We start from the raw sequence: 13,279 nt of genomic DNA, 5'->3' as shown, positions 1-13,279 counted from the left end.
TGAATTGATCCCTTTATCATTAAATAATGATCATGTTTGTCTTTCTTTACTGCTTTTGATTTAAAGCTAATTGTATGTGAGATAGGTATAGCTGCTCCTGCTCAATTTTGGTTTCCATCGCACAGAATATCTTTTTCTACCTCTTCAACTTGAGTCTAAATGTGTCTTACCATGTAAGATGTTTCTGGTAAGCAGCATATACGTGGTTCATGGGTTTTGAAAATCCATTCCATCAATCTCTCTTTTCAGTGGAGCATTTCATCCATTCAGGTTCAATGTTAATATTAATATGAGAGGTTTTGATCCTGTCACATTATCGATTATTATCTAGTTGTTGTATAAATTCTTTCCTTGTTTTCCTCGTCTTTGTGGTATAATGGAATTAAATTATGTTGCCATTTGATTCCTTTCTCTTCTTCTTTTATGTGATTGTTTTATATGACCTCTGATTCTTAAACTTTCATGAGGTTTCATTTCCAGTTTTAATTTGTAACTTCTGTGGGTACATAAGATACTTTGATACAGAAATGCAATGCGTAATAATCACATTGGTAAATGGGGTATCTATCCCCTGAAGCATTTATTCTTTGTGTTACAAACAATCCAATTATAGTCTTAGTTATTTTTAAATGTACAACTAAATTATTGATGACTATAGTCACCCAGTTGTGCAATTAAATACTAGGTTACTAGGTCTTAATTCATTCTAACTACCTTTTTTTTTTTTTAAGACAGAGTCTTGCTCTGTTGCCCAGGCTGGAGTGCAGTGGTGTGATCTTGGCTCAATGCAACCTCCACCTACTGGGTTCATGTGATTCTGCTGCCTCAGCCTCCTAAGTAGCTGGGATTACAGGTGCCCATCACTACCACACCAGGCTAACTTTTGTGTTTTTTAGTAGAGAGGCGGTTTTGCCATGTTGGCCGGGCTGGTCTCGAACTCCTGGCCTCAGGTGACCCACCTGCCTTGGCCTCCCAAAGTCCTAGGATTACAGGTGTAAGCCACTGTGCCTGGCCCATTCTAACTAGCTTTTATACCCATTAACCACCCCCAACTTCTTCCCCAACACAAAATACCTTTCCCAGCCTAAGGTAACCATCCTTCTATTCTCACCATAAATTCAAGTGTTTTAATTTTTAAGCTCCCACAAATAAGTGAGAACATAAGTGTGTCTTTCTGTGCCTGGCTTATTTCGCTGAAGATAATGACCTCTAGATCCATCCACATTGTTGCAAACGACAGATCTCATTCTTTTTCATGGCTGAATAGTATTCTATTGTGTATATGTACCACATTTTCTTTATCCATTTATCTGCTGATGAGCACTTAGATTGCTTCCAAATCTTGGCTATTGTGAACAGTGCTGCAATAAACATGGAATTGCAGATATCCCTTTGTTATACTGATTTCCTTTCATTTGGGTATATATTCAGCAGCGGGATTGCTGGATTGCATGGTAGCTCTATTTTTAGTTTTTTAAGGAACCTCCAAACTGGTCTCCATACTGGTTGTACAAATATTCATCCCCACCAACAATGTACAAGGATTCCCTTTCTACACATCCTCACCAGCATTTCATATTATCTGTCTTTTGAATAAAAGCTATTTTAAATGAGGTGTGATATCTCACTGTAGCTTTGATTTGCATTTTGCTGATGATCAATGACGTTAGGCAGCTATTCACATGCCTGTTTTCCATTTGTATCTCTCCTTTTGAGAAATGTCTATTCAGGTATTACCATTGTATAATTGGATTATTAGATTCTTTCCTATAGAGTTGTATGAGCTTCTTATATTCTGGTTATTAATGCCATGTCAAACATGTAGTTTACAAATATTTTCTCCCATTCTGTGCCTTGTCTCTTTACTTTGTAGATTGTTTCCTTTGTTGTGCAGAAGCTTAACTTGAAGTGATCCAATTTGTCCATTTTTCATTTGGTTACCAATGCTTATGAAAATTCTTTTGCCCAGAACAATGTCCTAGAGAGTTTCCCCAATGATTTCTTCTAGCAGTTTCATAGTTTGAGGTCTTAGATTTAAGTAATCCATTTTGCCTTTTTATATACAGTGAGAGATAACAGATCTAATTCCATTCTTCTGTATGTGAATATCCAGTTTTCCCAGCACCATTTATTGAAGAGACTGTCTTCTTGCAAATGTTTGTTCTTGACATCTTTGTCAAACATGAGTTCACCCACTGTAGGTATATGGATTTGTTTCTGGGATATCTATTCTGTTCTACTGTTTGGTCTGTTTTTATGCTAGTACCATGCTGTTTTGGTTACTATAGCTCTGCAGTATAACTTCAAGTAAGGTAATGTGATTCCTTCAGTTTTCTTCTTTTTGTTCAGAATAGTGTTGGCTATTCTCAGTCTTCTGTGGTTCCATACTAATTTTAGGAATGTTTTCTCTATTTCTGTGAAGAATGTCATCGATGCTTTGATAGGGACTGCACTGAATGTGCAGACTGCTTTAAGTAGTATGAACATTTTAACAATATCGATTTTTCTAATCCATAAACATGAAATATCTTTTAATTTTTTTGTGTCCTCTTCAATTTCTCTCATGAGTGTTTTACAGTCTTCATTGCAGGTATCTTTCACATCTTCAGTTAGTTACTAGGTATTTAATTTTAAAGAGAGATAACAATCACTACAGCTCAGCTCTCAGAAAGCCACATTCCTAGGAAAAGGGTTAGAGTACTACATTGAGGGAACATCCCGGGGGACAAAAGAATCTGAACAACAGTCTTGACCCCTAAACCTTTCCTCTGACAGAGCCTACCCAAATGGGAAGGAACCAGAAAACCAACTCTGGTAATATGACAAAACAAGGTTCCTTAACATCCTCCGCCCCCCCCCCCCCCCACACACAATCACACTAGCTCACCAGCAGTGGATCCAAACCAAGAAGAAATCCCTGATTTACCTGAAAAAGAATTCAGACGGTCAGTTATTAAGCTAATCAAGGAGGCACCAGAGAAAGGTGAAGCCTAATTTAAGGAAATCAAAAAAATCATACAAGAAATAAGGGGAGAAATCTTCAGTGAAATGGATAGCATAAATAAAAAACAATCAAAACTTCAGGAAATAATGCACACATTTATAGAAATGCAAAATGCTCTAGAAAGTCTCAGCAACAGAATTGAACAAGCAGAAGAAAACTTTAGAGCTTGACAAGGTTTTTGAATTAATCCAACAAAGACAAAGAAAAAAGAATAAGAAAATATGAACAAAGCCTCCAAGAAGTCTGAGATTATGTTAAACAACCAAACCTAAGAATAATCAGCATTCCTGAGGAAGAAGAGAAAGCTAAAAGTTTAGAAAACGTATTTGGGAGAATAATCAAGGAAAACTTCCCGGGCCTTGTTAAAAACCTAGATATCCAAATACAATAAGCTCAAAGAACACCTGGGAAATTCATCGCAAAAAGAGCATCACCTAGGCACACTGGCATCAGATTATCTAAAGTTAAGACGAAGGAAAGAATCTTATGAGCTGTAAGGCAAAAGCACCAGGTAATCTATAAAGGAAAACCTATCAGATAAACAGCAGATTTCTCGGCAAACCCTTCTAGCTTGAGGGATTTGGGGCCCTATCTTCAGCCTCCTTAACAAAACAATTATCAGCTAAGAGTTTTGTATCCAGTGAAACTAAGCTTCATAAATTAAGGAAACATACAGTCTTTTTCAGACAAACAAATGATGAGTGAATTCATCTCTACCAAGCTAACACTGTAAAAACTACTATAAGGAGCTCTAAATCTTGAAACAAATCTTGGAAACACATCAAAACAGAACCTCTTTAAAGCATAAATCTCACAGGACCTATAAAGCAAAAATACAATAAACAAACAAACAAAAAACCAAGGTATAAAGGCAACAAACAGCATGATGAACGGAATAGTACCTCACAACTAAACACTAACTGTATTAGTCCATTTTCATGCTGCTGATAAAGACATACCTGAGACTGGGAAGAAAAAGAGGTTTCATTGGACTTATGGTTCCACATGGCTGGAGATGTCTCAGAACCATGGCGGGAGGCAAAATGCACTTCTGACATGGCAGTGGCAAGAGAAAAATAAGGAAGCAGCAAAAGCGGAAACCCCTGATAAACCCATCAGATCTCATGAGACTTATTCACTATCACGAGAATAGCATGGGAAAGACTGGCCCCCATGTTTCAATTACCTCCCCCTGGGTCCCTCCCACAACACCTGGGAATTCTGGGAGATACAATTCAAGTTGAGATTTGAGTACAGACACAGCCAAACCATATCATTAACATTAAATGTAAGTGGCCTAAATGCTCCACTTAAAAGACACGGATTTGCAGAATGGATAAGAATTCACAAACTAACTATCTCCTGCCTTGAAGAGACTCACCTAACACATGAGGGCTCACATAAGCTTAAGGTAAAGGGGTGGAAAAAGACATTCTATGCAAATGAATATCAAAAGCGAGCAGGAGTAGCTATTCTTATATCAAATAAAACAAACTTTAAAGCAACAGCACTTAAAAAAGACAAAGAGGGACATTATATAATGATAAAAAGCATTATCCAACAGAAAAATATCACAATCCTAAATATATAAGTACCTAACACTGGAGCTCCCAAACTGATAAAACAATTACTACTAAACTTAGGAAATGAGATAGACAGCAACACAATAATAGTGGGGGACTTCAACTCCACTGACAGCACTAGACAGGTCATTAAGACAGAAAAGTCAACAAAGAAACAATGGATTTAAACTATACCCTGAAACAAATGGACTCAACAGATATTTACAGAACATTCTACCCAACAACTGCAGAATATACATTCTATTCATTACACATGGAACTTTCTCCAAGGTAGACCATATGATAGGCTACAAAACAAGCCTGAATAAATTTAATAAAATTGAAATTATATCAAGCACTCTCTCAGACCATAGTGGAAAAAAACTGGAAATCAACTCCAAAACGAACCTTCAAAACCATGCAAACACATAGAAACTAAATAACCTGCTCCTGAATGATCATTGGGTCAACAATGAAATCAAGATGGAAATTAAAAAGTTCTTCAAACTGAATGACAATAGAGATACAACCTATAAAACTTCTGGGATATAGCAAAGGCGGTGCTAGGAGGAAAGTTCATAGCCCTAAATGCCTAAATCAAAAAGTCTGAAAGAGCACAAACAGACAATCTAAGGTCACACCTCAAGGAACTAGAGAAACAAGAACAAACCAAACCCAAACACAGCACAAGAAAGAACATAACTAAGATCAGAGCAGGGCTAAATGAAATTGAAACAAAAAAACAATACAAAAGATAAATGAGATGAGTTAATGGGTGCAGCAAACCAACATGTCACATGTATACCTATGTAACAAACCTGTACCTTGTGCACATGTACCCTAGAACTTAAAAGTATAATAATAAAAACAAACAACCAAAAAAAAAAAAATAAATGAAACAAAAAGCTAGTTCTTTGAAAAGGTTAATAAAATTAATAGACCATTAGCAAGATTAACCAAGAAAAGCTGAGAAAAAAAAACCAAATAAGCTCAATTAGAAACAAAATGGGAGATATTACAACTGACACCACAGAAATATAAAAGATTATTCAAGGCTAATTCAACACATTTATGCATATAAACTAGAAAACCTAGAGGAGATGGATAAATTCCCAGAAAGATATAACCCTCCTAGCTTAAATCAGGAAGAAGTAGATACCCTGAAAGACCAATAACATGCAGTGAGATTGACATGGCAATTAAAAAATTGCCAACATAGGCCAGGTGCAGTGGCTCACATCTGTAATCCCAGCACTTTGAGAGACCCAAGGTGGGTGGATCACCAGAGGTCAGGAGTTAAAACCAGCCTGGCCAACATGGTGAAACCACATCTCTACTAAAAATACAAAATCAGCAGGGAATGGTGGCACGCGCCTGTAATCCCAGCTACTCTGGAGGCTGAGGCAGGAGAATTGCTTGAGCCAAGACTGTGCCACTACACTCCAGCCTGGGCGACACAGCCAGACTCTTGTCTCAACAAAACAAAACAACAACAACAACAACAACAACAACAAAAACACCAAAAAAAAAGGCCCAGTACCAGACAAATTCACAGCTGGATCATACCAGGCATTCAAAGAAAAATTGGTACCAATCCTGACTCTATTCCAAAAGATAAAGAAAGGGAATCCTTCCAAAATCATTCTATGAAACCAGTATCACCCTAATACAAAAACCAGCAAAGGACATAATCAAAACAGGAAACTACAGACCAATATCCCTGATGAACATAGATGCAAAAATCCTTAACAAAATACTAGCTAACTGAATCCAACAACATATCAAAAAGATAACCCACTATGATCAGGTAGGTTTCATACCAGAAATGCAGGGGTGGTTTCACATATGCAATTCAATAAATGTGATACACCACATAACAAGAATTAAAAACAAAAATTATACAATTATCTTTAAATAAACACAGAAAAAGGATTCAACAAAATCCAGCATCCCTTTATGATTAAAACGTTCAGCAAAATTGGCATACAAAGGACATACCTCAATGTAATAAAAGCCATCTATGACAAATCCACAGCCAACATAATACTAAATGGGGAAAAGTTGAAAGCATTCCTTCTGAGAACTGAAACAAGACAAGGATGCCCACTCTCACCACTTCTCTTCCTAGCCAGAGCAATCAGACAAGAGAAAGAAATAAAGGGCATCCAAATCGATAAAGAGGAAGTCAAACTGTCACTGTGTGCTGATGATGTGACTGTATACCTAGAAAACCCTAGAGTCCTCCAAAAAGCTCCCAAACTAACAAAAGAATTCAGCAAAGTTTCTGGATACAAAGTTACTGTACACAAATCAGTAGCTCTCCTATACACCAGCAGCAACCAAGCTGAGAAACAAATCCAGAACTCAACACCTTTTACAATAGCTGGGGAAAAACAAAACAAAACAAAAACAAAACAAAACAAAACAAACAACTTAGGAATATACCTAACCAAGGAGTCAAAAGACCTCTACAAGGAAAACTACAAAACACTGCTGAAAGAAATCACAGATGACACAAACAAATGGAAACACATCCCGTGCTCATGGATGCGTAGAGACAATACTGTGAAAATGACCACACTGCCAAGAGCAATCTAAAAATTCAATGCAAAAAAATCAAAATACCACCATCTTCTTCACAAAACTAGAAAAAGGAATCTTAAATTGATATGGAACCAAAAAAGAGCCTGTATAGCCAAAGCAAGACCAAGCAAAAAGAACATATCTGGAGGCATCATATTACCTGATTTCAAACTACATTATAAGGCCATAGTCACCAAAACAGCATGCTACTGGTATAAAACTAGGCACAAAGACCAATGGAACAGGATAGAGAACTGAGAAAATCAAATACTTACAGTCAACTGAGCTTTGACAAAGCAAACAAAAACATAAAGTGGGGAAAGGGCACTCTGTTCAACAAATGGTGTCGGGATAACTGGCAAGCCACATGTAGGAGAATGAAACTGGATCCTCATCTCTCACCTTAGACAAAAATCAACTCAAGATGGATCAAGGAGGCTGGGCACAGTGGCTCACGCCTGTAATCCCAGCACTTTGGGAGGCCCAGGCGGGCGGATCACGAGGTGGGGAGATCGAGATCGTCCTGGCTAACACCATGAAACCCCACCTCTATTAAAAATACAAAAAATTAGCTGGGCGTGGTTGCAGGCACCTGTAGTCCCAGCTACTCGGGAGGCTGAGGCAGGAGAATGACTCATTAAAAAAAAAGTCTCAAAAAAAAAAAAAAAAAAAGACGATCAAGGATTTAAATCTAAGACCTGAAACTATAAAAATTCTAGAAGATAACATCAGAAAAACCCTTCTAGATGTAAGATATAATAAATTCCTCTTCAAAGGTTTAGCTTGTTAACTTCCTTATTCTTTGTTCTCAAACTCAACTTTCTTGTTCTCCATGCCTCGTTGCCCCTAATTACTGTAAACAACCTTCCTATCAGCTCTAATCAATAACTCACATCTATTCCCTTGGTTGCTAACTCTGCACCCATTCCACCCTTTGAAACCACATGTCCCACCACTGTAACTCACATCCCCCTTCCCTTCCTTATTTGGGAAAATATCCACAAATAGCCCATCAGGTCAACTTAGAATGTGCAGTTCAACCCGCCTACCCCCCTCCCATGGGAGACTGACACAGATGTAGGGGCCACATTAGGAATAAAAACCCTTTCCCTCCTTTGTTCAGTGTGCTCTTGTGATCGTGACTGACACGAGCAGCACCCTTCTGCAGAAGTAAATTGCCTTGCTGGGAAAACTTTTGCCTGAGTGCTGGTTACACTTTGTGACACTGAGCATTTATCTCCAACATAGACATTGACTTAGGCAAGGATTTCATGACCAAAAACCCAAAAGCAAATGCAACAAAAACAAAGCTGAATAGGCGGGACTTAATTAAACTAAAGAGCTTCTGCACAGAAAAAGGAAGTCAGCAGAGTAAACAGATAACCCACAGAGTGGGAGAAAATCTTTATAACCTATACATCCAACAAAGGACTAATATCTAGAATCTACAAGGCACTCAAACAAATTAGCAAGAAAAAAACCAGATAATCCCATCAAAAAGTGGGCTAATGAAATGAACAGGAAATTCTCAAAAGAAGATATACAAATGGCCAACAAACATGAAAAAATGCTCATCACCACTAATGATCAGGGAAATGCAAATCAAAACCACAGTGCAATACTACCTTACTCCTGCAAGAATGGCCATAATCAAAAAGTCAAAAAATAGTAGATGTTTGTGTGGATGTGGTGTAAATGGAACACTTCTATGCTGCTGGTGGGAATGTAAACTAGTACAACCATCATGGAAAAAAGTGTGGCGACTCCTTAAAGAACTAAAAGTAGAACTACCATTTGACCCGGCAATCCCACTATTGGGTATCCACCTAGAGGAAAAGTAGTCATTATACAAAAAAGACACTTGCAAAGGCATATTTATAGGAGCACAATTCACAATTGCAGAAATATGGAACCAGCCTAAATGCCCATTAATCAATGAGTGGATAAAGAAATTGTGGTATAAGCTGGGCATGGTGGCTCACACCTGCAATCCCAGCACTTTGGGAGGCCAAGGCAGGTGGATCACGAGGTCAGGAAATCAAGATCATCCTGGCCAACATGGTGAAACCCCACCTCTACTAAAAATACAAAAATTAGCTAGGCATGGTGGCACATGCCTGTAGTCCCAGCTACTTGGGAGGCTGAGGCTGGAGAATCGCTTGAACCCAGGAGGCAGAAGTTGCAGTGAGCCAAGATCATGCCACTGCACTTCAGCCTGGTGACAGAGCGAGACTTCATCTAAAAAAAAACAAAGAAAGAAAGAAGTAACTCAAGAGTAGAAAACCAAACATTGCATGTTCTCACTCACAAGTGGGAGCTAAGCTATGAGAATGAAAAGGCGTAAGAATGATACAATGAACTATGGGGACTCAGGGGAAAGGGTGATGAGGGATAAAACACCACAAATTGGGTTCAGTGTATACTGCTCAGGTGATGGGTGCACCAAAATCTCACAAATCACCACTAAAGAACTTATGTAACCGAGTAACACCTGTTCCTGAATAACCTACAGAAATAAAAAATTTTAAAAATAATCTTATTTGTCAATATTATAAATGAGACTATTTTGATTTCCTTTACATATCATTTACTGTTAGCATATAGAAATGTTACTGAATTTTGTACGGTGATTTTGTATACTGCACCTTTACTCAATTTATCAGTATTACTAGTTTTGGTGGATTGTTTAGGATTTTCCAAGTATAAGATCTTATCATCTGTAAATAAGGACAATTTGACTTCTTCCTTCCCAATTTGCATGCCCCTTATTTCTCCTGATTCACCTAGCTAGGACTTCTAGTACTATGTTCAGTAACTGTAGTGAAAACGGGCAGCCTTGTTGTGTTCCACATCTCAAACCAAAGGTTTGTAGTTCTTTTGTAGTTTTTCCCCATTCAGTATGATACTAACTGTGGTCTGTCATATATGGCTTTTATTACGTTGAGATACATTCCTTCTATACCCAGTTTCTTGAGGGTTTTTATCATGTAGGGAAGATGAATGTTATCAAATCCATTTTCAGCATCAAATGAAATGACCATATTTTTGTCCTTCATTTTGTTGATATAATGTATCACATTGATAGCTAGCACATGTTGAAGCCAGGTGAAATCCTAGTTATGATTAATAATCTTTTTCATGCATTGTTAAATTCAGTTTTCTACCATTTTGCTGATTTTTACATCAATACTCATCAGAGATATTGGTCTGTAGTTCTATTTTTATGTGTCTTTGTCTGGTTTTGGTATTGGGTAACCTCATGGAATGAGTTTGGAAGTATTACCTCCTCATCTATTTTTCAAAATGATTTCAGTAGGATTGGTATTACTTCTTTAAATGTTCAGTAGAATTCAGCAGTGAAGCAATTGGGGCTCAGGCTTTTCTTTGCTAGGCAATGTTTTATTATGGCTTTTATGTCATTACTTGTTACTGGTCTGTTCAGGTTTTTGATATCTTAATGGTTCAATCTTCGTAGGTTGTATGTGCCTAGGAATGCATCCATTTCCTCTAGATTTTCCAATTTATTGGCCTATAGTTGCTCATAGGAGCCACAAATGATGCTGTGAATTTCTGAGGTATTGTTTTTCATAGTCTACATAAATGTTTGCTTTATATTTAAAAAAACTAACTTTTCATTTCATTGATCTTTTGTTTCTTCTGCAATGATCTTTACTACTTCTTTTCTTCTACTACTTTTGTGTTTGGTTTGCTTTTGCTTTTCTAGTTCTTTAACATGCATCATTAGGTTAATTATTTTAAGTTGGCTGGGCACAGTGGTTCAGGCCTGTAATCCCAGCACTTTGGAAGGCCAAGGCAAGTGGACAGCTTGAGCCCAGGGGATCAAGACCAGCCCAAGCAACATGGCAAAACCCCATCTCTACAACATATAAAAAATTAGTCAAGGGTGGTGGTGCATGCCTGTAGTCCCAGCTACTCGGGAGGCTGAGATGGGAGGATTGCTTGATCCTGTGGAGGTCGAGGCTGTGGTGAGCTGTGATTTCACCACTGCACTCCAGTCTGAGTGACAGAGTAAAATATTCTATGAAAAAAATTATTTGAAGCTTTTCTTTTCTTTTTTTTGAGACAGATTCTCACTCTGTCACCCAGGCTGGAGTGCAGTGGCATGATCTTGGCTCACTGCAACCTCCACCTCCTGGGTTCAAGCAATTCTCCTGCTTCAGCCTCCTGAGTAGCTGGGATTACAGGCACGTGCCACCACACCCAGCTAGTTTGTTTTTAGTAGAGACGGGGTTTTACCATGTTGGTCAGGCTGGTCACGAACTCCTGACTTCAAGTGAAAGCTTCTGTTAGGTTTTGAAGGAAAGTCAAGGGTTAAGGACAGAGAGTTGGCAGCTCAACAGCAACACAGGTTTATTGTCAGTACAAACCTACATAGGGGGACCAACTTAGTGCCAGGACCCACTGCCACTTACAGGCTGGGGTAATTGTAGGTCTGGGAGGGAGGGATCTAGGTGGTATGGCTTGCTGCCTAGGAGGATGTTGATAAAGATATTCCTGTGGTCAGGTGGTTTGGCCTTTTTGTCTGGCAGGATGTGATAAGAATGTTCCTTGGGCCTTTGTCCAGCAGGATGTGATAAGAATGTTCCTGTAGTCAGGTGGTTAGGCAGGATGTTTCTCACCGCCCAAGCCCCTGTGGAATGTTTCACTCTGACCAAGGTCTGCAAAATGGTGGGGGCTTACAAAACAATGCAGCTTGGACTAACAGTTTCCATTCAGCCACCTTGCTCTGCCCCTTCCAGGTGTCTTCACGATAATGAATATTAACCTTTTTTTTTTTTGAGATGGAGTTTTGCTGTTGTTGCTCAGGCTGGAGTACAATGGTGTGATCTCGGCTCACTGCAACCTCCGCCTCCTGGGTTCAAGCAATTCTCCTGCCTAAGTCTCCCAAGTAGCTGGATTACTGGCACCCGCCACCAGACTCGGTGAATTTTTTGTATTTTTTTTTTTTTAGTAGAGACCGGGTTTCACCATGTTGGCCAGGCTGGTCTTGAACTCCTGACCTCAGGCAATCCACCCACCTCAGCCTCCCAAAGTGCTGAGATTACAGGCATGAGCCACAGCGCCCAGCCAAATATTGACCTTTCATTAAGATGTTTGGGATTTGAGGATTTATTGTAGGGAGAGTCTACTTAACTGGTGATGAATTCCCTCACCATTTGCTTCTATAAGAAAAACTATTTCTCCTTCATTTATGAAGCTTAATCTAGTTGGATATAAAATTCCTGGTTCACCAGTTTTTTTTCTTTCAGCACTTTGACAATCCCATCCCATCCCATCCCATTCTGACTTGTAAGGTTACTTCTGGTTGGGCCCAGTGGTTCACGCCTGTAATACCAGCACCTTGGGAGGCCAAAGTGGGTGGTTTACTTGAGTCCAGGAGTTCGAGACCAGCCTGGCCAATGTGGGGAAATCCTGTCACTACTAAAACTACAAAAAAATTATCTGGGCATGGTGGCACATGCTTGTAGTCCCAGCTGGAGGCAGTGGCATGAGAATTGCTTGAAGCTGGAGGTGGAGGTTGCAGTAAGCTATGATCGTGCCATTGCACACTATCCTGGGCAACACAGTGAAACTCTGTCTCAAAAAATAAAAAAAAAGACTGGGCAGAGTGGCTCACGCCTATAATCCCAGCACTTTGGGAGGCCAAGGTGGGTGGATCATTTAAAGTGAAGAGTTTGAGACCAGCCTGGCCAACATGGTGAAACCTGGTATCTACTAAAAATCAGCCGAGTCTGGGGGCACACACCAGTAATCCCAGCTACTCGGGAGGCTGAGGCAGGAGAATCGCTTGAACCTGGGAGGGAGAGGTTGCAGTGAGCAGAGATTGCACCACTTCACTCCAGCCTGGGTGACAGAGTGAGACTCTGTCTCAAAAAGGAAAAACAAAAGATTACTGTTGACAAGTACACTATTCGTCTAATGAGGTTTCTTTTATAGGTGATTAGACACTTTTCTCTTGCTGATTTTATAATTCTTTCCTTCACCTTGACTTGAGACAGTTTGATGACTATATGGCATTAAACCCATGTTGCAACATATTTTCCTAGGAATCATTAGGTCTCCTGTATCTAAGATGTCTAAATCTCTTGCTAGACTAGAGAGGTTTTCA

At 39.1% G+C, this 13,279-nt stretch overlaps 1 protein-coding gene across 14 annotated transcripts in view; it reads right to left on the bottom strand.

Moving 5' to 3' along the window:
* ATF7IP2 (activating transcription factor 7 interacting protein 2) overlaps positions 1–13,279 on the bottom strand; it is a 94,966-nt gene that overhangs the window by 63,673 nt on the left and 18,014 nt on the right. For 5 of the 14 annotated variants that reach the window (XM_054455158.2, XM_054455155.2, XM_054455163.2 and 2 more), the window contains one exon: positions 2,888–2,926. The exons of the other annotated variants lie outside the window; for them this stretch is intronic. The gene's annotated coding sequence lies outside the window, so the exon portion shown is untranslated. The remainder of the gene's footprint in view (positions 1–2,887; positions 2,927–13,279) is intronic. 14 annotated transcript variants of the gene reach the window in all.

The sequence above is a fragment of the Pongo pygmaeus genome, chromosome 18 (genome assembly GCF_028885625.2).
Source record: "Pongo pygmaeus isolate AG05252 chromosome 18, NHGRI_mPonPyg2-v2.0_pri, whole genome shotgun sequence".
NCBI classification, from domain to species: Eukaryota; Metazoa; Chordata; class Mammalia; order Primates; family Hominidae; genus Pongo; species Pongo pygmaeus.
Note: the sequence above shows the minus strand (reverse complement) of the source record. Positions and strands in the feature narration are given on the sequence as shown.